The sequence below is a fragment of the Mastomys coucha genome, unplaced genomic scaffold (assembly GCF_008632895.1).
Source record: "Mastomys coucha isolate ucsf_1 unplaced genomic scaffold, UCSF_Mcou_1 pScaffold22, whole genome shotgun sequence".
Classification (NCBI taxonomy): domain Eukaryota; kingdom Metazoa; phylum Chordata; class Mammalia; order Rodentia; family Muridae; genus Mastomys; species Mastomys coucha.
This window is the reverse complement of record NW_022196905.1, coordinates 172,078,429-172,087,592: the sequence shown is the minus strand read 5'-3', so window position 1 is coordinate 172,087,592 and position 9,164 is coordinate 172,078,429. Positions and strand designations below refer to the sequence as shown.

The following is a 9,164-nucleotide window of genomic DNA, read 5'->3' as shown; positions in this document are numbered from 1 at the left end:
ATACAAATACATCCAGATTCAACACACCTTTGTGTCGGCTCTGTTTGTCATTCTTCACCTACGCCTTGTCTACCTGACTAGGACCCCGTTTCTCCCACGGGTTGAGGGAGGCCCAGATTGGCCGACCTGCAGCATTCCTTGTCTGGCTAAGACAGGGAGGAAGAATTCTGTGTGGGACAATAGAACGGCTGTCATATCTTATCCTGTCTGCATCCCCTGAAGGAGGTTGAAGAGTCCCTCCAAGGAACACTAAAAGTCAACCCTGGGGCTCTGTTTAGGGCAATGGCCCCTGTTGTTTAGGTCGTATGGAGCCTCCTAATCTTTCCAGCATGCACAGCCTGTGGGATCTGGGCCAGTGTTTAATGTCTCATGCTTTATGGAGCACAATGCCTTTATGCCAAGGGGAAGAAAAAAATAAAAGTGCCCACCATATAGGTCTTTTCTGCAGAAAAGAATATAGCTTTAAATATTATTACAGAGCAGATAACTACAAGCTATATACTACCATACCTTTCAGTTAATAAAGGTTTCTTTTTTTTCATCATAACTGTTCATTTCCTATGCTCTATGACTATTTACTACTAGGGCAGGATTGAATACACCCTATCTCCCACAAAATCTGAAATATTGATATTCTGGCTGTTTACAGAGGAAAGCCTCCCGGCTCTCATTAGAGGTTTCCAAAGACAACCACTATAATCCTAAGGAACGAGGCCACTCTGCGAATGAGCTAAGGCATTTGCCATGGCTTATGGTCAACAAGTAAGAAGCCAGGGTGTGTGAATGAATCATGTCCTTTGGTATACAGCCTAATTTTTCTTAAACTCTCATCATATTAAAACCAAGCACGCTTGAATTGTTTTTCCACTACAGTCTATGTCTCATCTACAGTGTTATGCTGCCTGCCTGTCAGTCAGGCCAGGTCCCTTGCTGGGAAAACATATTAGCTGGTCTAGGCCTTCCTTTTTTTTTTGTCCTTTGTTTTCCTTCTCATCCTTCCTAATCATGGAACATGGTTGTGTGTTAGGCTATTCCTAATCAGGAGGATAGGATGTGAGATTCAAGAACAGGGCCTAGAAGAGTGTATTATCTATCTGTCTGTCTTCTGTCTCTCTGTCTCTGTCTTTGTCTCTGTCTCTCTGTCTTTGTCTTTGTCTCTCTCTCTCTCTCTCTCTCTCTCTCTCTCTCTCTCTCTCTCTGTGTGTGTGTGTGTGTGTGTTGGACTTAACAGGTTTCCATGACTCCACAGGTTGAAGGCAGTATGCAATCTTACAAAAGTGAGTGTTCTTTCTGATTGAACTTGGATTTAAGCTCACCAGAGGTATGATCAGAAAGTGCTTTGAGTCTGAAGTCCCAGTGGGCTGGACAGGTTTTTGTGGGGTAATTGGAAGGATGCAAGTAAGCTGTCTTTGAGTCATAACATCCCAGGGGTTGAGTGACATGTGGCAAGTCACAAGTATGGTGCTGCAGAGTTCTTAAGAAGAGATTTGTATTCCAGTGGTATTTATACTACCTGGGAGAGCAAACACAGTTGAAGGAATTGGGTCTCAGGATCAGAAGATGACAAGACATAGTAGTTCTATAATAATCATCCAGCTATCTCTTAGTGATGTAAAAACACCATCCCATGAAGGAGAAGGGATCCCACATCATCTAATCCAGTGGTTCTCAGCCTGAGCATCACAGCCATCCAGGGAGTTACGTATCAGATACCCTGCACTGTGCATCACAGCTACCCAGGGAGTTATGTATCAGATACCCTGCATATCAGATACTTATATTACGATTCATAACAGTAGCAAGATTAGAATTATGAGGTAAGAATGAAGTAATCTTATGGTTGGGGGTCACCACAACTTGAGGAAGTATACTAAAGGGTTGCAGCACTAGGAAGGTTGAGAACTACTGATCTAACCAGTCATAGACAATTTTTAATTTCTAGAAAGTGGGGCAGAGCCACCTCAGACCTCTAGGTCTATCTTCATATTTCTGTTGGGAGACTGTGAGTTCTGTATTTTGAGAAGTCATGATGATATTTATTCATGTTAAGGTAAATTATTAAAGTAAAATGCCAGATTTTATTATTCTGGTTGGAAATATATTAGCCTAGTATGTTAACACTGGTTATTTATAAAAATCTGCCAATCAGAATTGTTTAGCTGTATGTGTGTGCACACGCATACATACAAGTCTGCCAATCAGAGCTTATTATACACATATAATCAGAGCCTTTATATGAAAATCTGCCAATCAGAGTTTATTGTATAAACATATATTGTGTAGTATATTTGTAATTAAAGCAGAACACTAATTTAATTCATGTGCAATGCTGTAGGTTTCATAAACATGTTTTGCAACTATGACATTCACAAAGGGATGGGTAATAAAGGGGATTCTAGTGTAGAAATCCCTGGAAACAACTGATCTAGTTCAGGGGTCCACAGACTAAAGCAGACCAACCATACGTGACTTGCTGACTGTTTTTATAAATAAAGTTTTATTAGCTTTATAGTTTTAATAAAACTAGTTTTATTAGTTTTATAGCTGCCTTCCTGTTCCGTGATAGAGTTTAGAAGATGGACTTTACAAAGTCCATCCTTTCTCTGGCTCCTTACAGACAAGGCACAGTTCTGATGTAGTCAAGCCCTCTCATTTCATAAATGTAAACCATGAGGGAGTGTCGCATCCACCTCAACCAGCAAGAAAGACCCACGAGCTCTTCCTTTTAGCAGATTATTCAGGAACGTTTAACAGTCTTCTCCCCTACTGCTTCACTGCTTCAGGGGAGCCGTTACTTTTAGCCCCGCCTCCTGCCAGCTAAGCCCCGCCTTCCGGCCCCACCCTCGGCCGTTAAGTACTCCCAAGCTTAGCCAATCCAAATGGGCTACGTAGCAAAAGCAGATAGGTCACCAACCAATGGCAGCAAGCTTAGCCAAATGAGGGCTTGTTTATGAGACTGCTTGCTCTCGGGTTGGTGGAAGCCAGCGCTGTCGTCTCGGGGCGTGGCTGAAGGGGCTCTCTACAAGGGAGTACAATGACCTGTCCCAGCACTTACATAGAAGGATCCGAGTAAGTCATAATTGAGGTATGTGCTCAGTTACCCTCATTGACTTCATGTTCTGTACCACATTGTACTTCACCCACTATTCAAGGTTCTCCTTTTCTCATCACCTGTTAAGGTTTGGATGTACAACAAGCTCTGGGGATCCATGCTGGCTCTTAAGCTAGCTGTGCTATTTTGGGAGGTTCTGGAAACTTGAGGAGAGGGGGCCTCATGTAGGAAGTAGGTCATTGGAGCATTAGGTCATTGGGGGAAGTAGGTCATTGGAGCAGTAGATTATTGGGGCAGTAGGTCATTTGGGGTAGTAGGTCATTGGGGGCAGGTCCTTAGATGCACTTGTCACTCTTCCCTTTCTGTTTACTTCTTTCTGCATCTTATCTGTTACAAAGTAGAGAGCCCTGTAATACTCTCCCATTGCTAAGATGGTTCTTTGAAGGGTAGGAGGCCAAGCAGCCATGTCTCCAACCATCTGAAAAGAGGAACTAAAGTTGACTCTTTCTTCTCTTAAGTTGTTTCTGTCAGCTATTTTGTCATACTCATAACAAAATAACAAAACAAAGCCAAACAAGAAGTGCCAAAACTACAACTGGCTAATATAGTACCTGTTTTTATCAAGGCAACACTGCTTCAGCCAAGAGTAAGATTTTGAAAAGGAAGAGAGAAAAAACCAGCTGGAAAATGGCACTACTCTGTGGCTAAAGGGGCTCACAGTGGCAGAGTGTGGACATTGCAGAGGAGGAGTCAATTGGAAGACCACGTTACTTTCTCCTGCAGTTGGCTTGGGTATCTTGTGTGGAAGCCACATCCTCAGAGCATGTACTGTGAACCAGGCTCTGAATGGTTCTTTACAACTATATGCTACCAATACTATGAAAAATACACAGGATGGGGTTGGGGTTCGGGGAAAATCTGTTTTAAGGATGATGAGGTCAAGGCTCAAAGGTTGTAAAATCCTGTCTACAGTCACAAAACTGAGGTGATGTGATGTCGGTTTGCAGCCTCATTTGAGTTATCAAGTGTTTTGTGATCTTCCTGCTTCTCTTCTATAACAACCTGCCAGTGTGGGGAGATAAATGTGTGTACATACATATACATATATATGTATGTATATATATATAATATATTATATATAAATTATATACATAATTTATATATAGTATATAGTTTTCTATAATCTATGTATCTATGTATCTATGTATGTATGTATGTATGTATGTATGTATGTATGTATCTATCTATCTATCTATCTATCTATCTATCTATCATTTTCCTTTGGAAAGAGATCAGAAGTTAAATTGATGCAAGCCATGACATCACTAACTGTGACTACGCACAGAGACCCTTTTTGTGCCGCCTTCTAGGACAAGGCTACTTAGTCTTCAGGTAGCAAAGAAGGAAGAAACATGGCAACTAGTACCAAGAGTGTGGTCTGGTGATATTCTTCTGCCATGGAACTTACGCAGAGATGCAGAAATAATAAACTAGGCTGTTAGGGAAAGCAGTGGGATCTAAATTGTGGTCCCCTCCTAATAAGAATAAAAAAAGGGTAATTAGAAATGAAATTGTCCTTTGAAAATATGACTTTGGACTTATTTCTTCCTTTCTTTTTCTTTCCGTCCTTGGAGAGAACAGAGAGGGTGTCATGCATGCTAACAAATTCCCTACTGCTGAGTTACATACTCAACCCCAAGAACTTAAACGTTTTTTTTGCCAAGTCATTATCATTATTTATAATAAGTGGTAATAAAGAGAAAGAAGAGACAGTTAAATCTACAGAGAAGGCCATTTCCCTTAATGATGACATCTTGGATTGCTGTTCTGAGATTTCAGAACTGGGAAGCCACCACTCGTGTAGTCACACAGCTGATCAAACACAGCAAGAGATCAGTTGTGTGGACAGTTCTATGTAGCTTAACCCACGAAGATTTGTGTGACCAATAACACAGTCAGGATATATAATTTTAGATGAGCATGGTAGCTCAGGCCTGTAATCTCAGTATGCAGGAAGCCGAGACAGGAGGATTGCTTTGAGTTTGAGGCCAGTCTGGTTATATAGTGACTTCTAGACTAGCCCATGCTACAGAGTAAAACTTTGTTTTAAGGCACATGCCTTTAATCCCAGCACTTGGGAGGCAGAGGCAGGCTGATTTCTGAGTTCGAGGCTAGCCTGGTCTACAGAGTGAGTTCCAGGACAGCCAGGGCTACACAGAGAAACCCTGTCTTGAAAAAATCAAAAGTCAATCAACTATCCAGCCAAACAAACAACCTCAAACAAGTCCCTCAAATCCCCAAATCCCTCCTCCTCATCCGGAATCCTTGACAACCTCAGCTTCTCTCTCTTGGATATTGTCATTTAAAGGTTACTCTAAAAATGCTATCATAGATCTTTCTTTTCCCACTTAGCACAGTGCCCTGGGAATGCACTGACCTGTTGTATGTGTCATGCTCTATGATCTGGCTATGCCACTGTCTAGGCACCTGATGAGGACATTTGCTGAGTTCTGTTATTAAGATTGGTATAAACATTCATTTACATGTGTGTGTATGGTACCTGTGCCCTGGACTACTCATTGCCTGACCCCACCTGCTTTTGGGGGTTGGAGGTGAGGTGGCATGGAATCTGAGGGAGCAGGTGAAAACTGCTGCAGCAAGCTTGTCTGAACACTGCTGCTGCAAGCTCCTTTAATACCCCCCTCCTACACCCCATTGGTCCCAAGAAAGCATCTCTTCTAAACAGCAGTTCATGATTGGCTGGCATTGTCTGTGTCAACAATCCTTGGTCTCTCAGGCAGTCCTTAATTAGGTCCTCCTGCATGAGATGCTTTATGGCTGCTCCTCTCCAGTGTTGTTCCCCTACATGTGTATATGCATGTGCTTGTCTGTGTGTATGTGTGTTTGTATGTGTGTGTGCATGTATGTGTGTACACATGAATACACAGGCCATATATCTCTTCTCTCTGAGCTACATGTAATATTGTGTCCTATAGTAAGTACATGGCTCATTCTCAATGAAACTATCTTCCAGTGTGGCTGTAGGTCTCATATTCCCTTAGCACTGTGCCTGTCCAGTTTTCTAATTTCTATTGGCATTTGCAGCTGTCTCTACTGTTCACCTTGCCTTCTGTGTAGGTGTGCAGAAACCATTTGCACTTCCCTAGTGTCTGGAGCTTGCCCGTGTGTTCGCTTGGGTTAATTTGCTATTTGTGTACCCTCTGCAGTAAAATGTTTGTTCATATATTTTACCCATCAGTGGCTAAATTTTTGTATATGTCCTTGATTTTTGAAAGTTCTTGTTTATTTTGCTTATAAGACCCTCACTGAATATGTTATTTGCAAAATTTTCAAATCAGTCTGGCTGGTTTTGTCATCTTCTTCCCAGTTTCTTCTCTTGGGGTAAACATGTTTCTATATTAACAAGGCTTAATGTATTTATCTTTTTATTTTATGAACTATGTGTTTGGTTATCAAGTGAAATGATATTTTCGAAAGTTGGTAGGAATAGGCTGGGACTGATGTTATAGCAAAGAACTCGTGGATCAACTACAAAACACTAAAAGGTTACGTGCTCCCTTCATTCTCCCTGATTGAAGGGAGATCCCTACCTTGCTTGAGCAGCAGTCAGACAGAAGACTTCCAAGTTGAGTCCTCCACATGCTGTTAACATCTGCAAAAGGGGCAGGAACATGGCATCAGTTATGTGGGCACAGGATGAGCCCAAAAGAGCCCCAAGCTATCTATGAGAATTAATGACACTCACTCCAGCCTATTCAAAGAACCCAGCTCATTTCTCAGGAGATAAATAGCAGGACCTTGTCACCCTGGCTCAAAGAGGAGGACACTTCTCTGACTGATAGTTGCTTGCCCCCTGGGAGCCTGAGATGGGGCAGAGAAGACCTGCCTGGCTGAATGATGACTTGTGGCCTCACTGCTGACCTTGCTGCAAGTGTCCTGCTCATGGAGAACAGAGAAGAGACTGGAATGAAAGCACACCCAAAGGAAGGGATGCACGGTGGAGAGAGCCCTAATGACTATTGCCAGGTTAAACCTACAACATGAGTCAGCATTCTAATGACCAGACAGGACAGAAACAAAAGGCCATTGCCTAACTTTGCTGCATTTACTCATTGTTACTCTTGGTGGATTTGAGGAGTGGCACTGTGAGCGGCATATTGAGACTGTGTAGAGTCGGGACTGTATTTAGTACAAGGAAGAAGGGCATTCTTGGGGAGAGAAATGGTGAGACCTGAAGTCTACCATGATCACAGTGGCCCGCATTGGCTCATAGATTTGAATACTGGGACACTAGGGAGTGTCATTATTTGAAAGGATTAGGAGGTGTTGGAGGAAGTGTGTCACTGGGGTTGGGCTTTGAGGTTTTAAAAAGTCCATTCCAAGCCTGGGTTCTCTCTCTTCTAGCTTCCTCTGGATCTGGATGTTTCCCGCTCCATGCCACCATGCTTCTCACTACGCTGACAATGGACAAAACCTCTGAGACAGTAAGCAAGCACCAACTAAGTACTTTCCTTTATAAGAGATGCTATGGTTAATGTGTCTCTTCACAGCAAGAGACTATTGACTAAGACACTCAGCCTTCCAAGTGCTAATATTATAGTCCTGATTCACCATATTTGGATGTTTAAATTTGTTTTAAAGATGCTCTTAGTATGTTGCCAAGGCTGATCTTGAACTCACTGCTCTTGCTGCCTCAGCCTCCTGAGCGTTAGGATTACAGCCACGCACCACCACGACAAGCCACTATTGCTAGGTTTAACTTTCTCACCGAAGCTAGTTTCCCTACCATTATATAAGATCTCAAGCACTCTGTTGAATTTTCTGGTTATTCTTGTGTAACATAAAATATAAGATAGAATGGCCACTGCCTAGTAGGCTAAGTTTAGATTCTAACTCACACTTAAGACTTTGTCATCTGGGGTCCCTGTCCCCTATCCTTAGTCAGGTGTAGCAGGGAGACCTGCTCTAGAGAAAGGAGGGTGTGGTTATGTGTAGCTGCTATTGCTGTTGATTTCAGGTAGGAGATGAGAAGGCAGATGGAAGTTCTTAACAGACACGGATGGAAGCTGGCTTTAGGCAATCCCAGTGACAGGAGTGTAAAGTAGCCTGTCTCCTTCTTAGGATACTCTGCTTGACGCTTTGGATGTTCTCCAGTTCCAATTCCAGCTGCCCCCTCTTGTAGTCAGAGGTATCTGGTGGTCACTTGTTCACAGCCTTCGGGAATTGACAAATTTCTACTGACCTCAGATTTCTAGGTCAGTAGTTCTCCACGAAGGTGAGTTTGTCTCCCAGGGACTTTTAGAAATGTCTTCACAGTGCTGGGAAGTGCTCTTGGCACCCACTAGGTCAGAGATACTGCTAAAAGCATGGGATGCTGCACAGCATGTTTTCCCATAGCAAACCATTATCTACCTAGGGGAAGGCAAGGGGATGGGTAAAGACTAATAGAGAGTAGTTAGGATCAAAGCATGATAATGCAGGTATGAACATCTAGTAATATGTAAAATTAATATGCATTTATAATTATAATTAAAAAGCAATAAAAATAATCCTGTTAGTAGTGGCAAAAAGTTCAGTACCTTAGCTCTGGAGCCTGGAAAAATACTCATGTATCTTTTGCTCTAACAAATCCTAGGCTTGCATGTGGATATCACTGATGTCCTTAGGCCTTCAGCTTAGCTGTTAAAAGCTGGCTGGCATATCTCTCATACATCTCCCTCATGATGTAGTTCTCTGAGAGGCCATTCTGAAATCTTTCTTTCTCTGTTCATGCCTAGGGTACTTAATACAGCTCTCTCCAAAGATACCACATTTACAAATCTCTCTCCTTCCTCCATTTGTATTGCCTGGGTGGTAGATTTAGGATTTACCTAATTGATCATTATAAATTTATCAGCTACTGATTGCCATAATAATCCAGTGTAATACACCAGCATAAATCCTCTGTGGTCTACAATGTGCATTTGCTGATGTGTGCTTGGCATGACTGACTTGGATTTCACTTGCCTGTTTTTTTGTATGGCATCAATGACAGTTCTCTGATCCAGGGTAGGTTTGGTGAATATATTGAATATGTTGGCTGCTTTTTTTT

The 9,164-nt window shown here is 42.3% G+C and overlaps 1 long non-coding RNA gene across 1 annotated transcript in view; it reads left to right on the top strand.

Annotated features, from left to right (window-relative positions):
* The first annotated feature begins 2,907 nt into the window (after positions 1-2,907).
* The window catches only part of LOC116069106, a 10,610-nt gene continuing 4,353 nt past the window's right edge, over positions 2,908-9,164 (top strand). The window contains exons 1-3 of the long non-coding RNA XR_004109843.1: positions 2,908-3,085; positions 7,478-7,557; positions 8,195-8,348. This is a non-coding gene — a long non-coding RNA (uncharacterized LOC116069106). The remainder of the gene's footprint in view (positions 3,086-7,477; positions 7,558-8,194; positions 8,349-9,164) is intronic.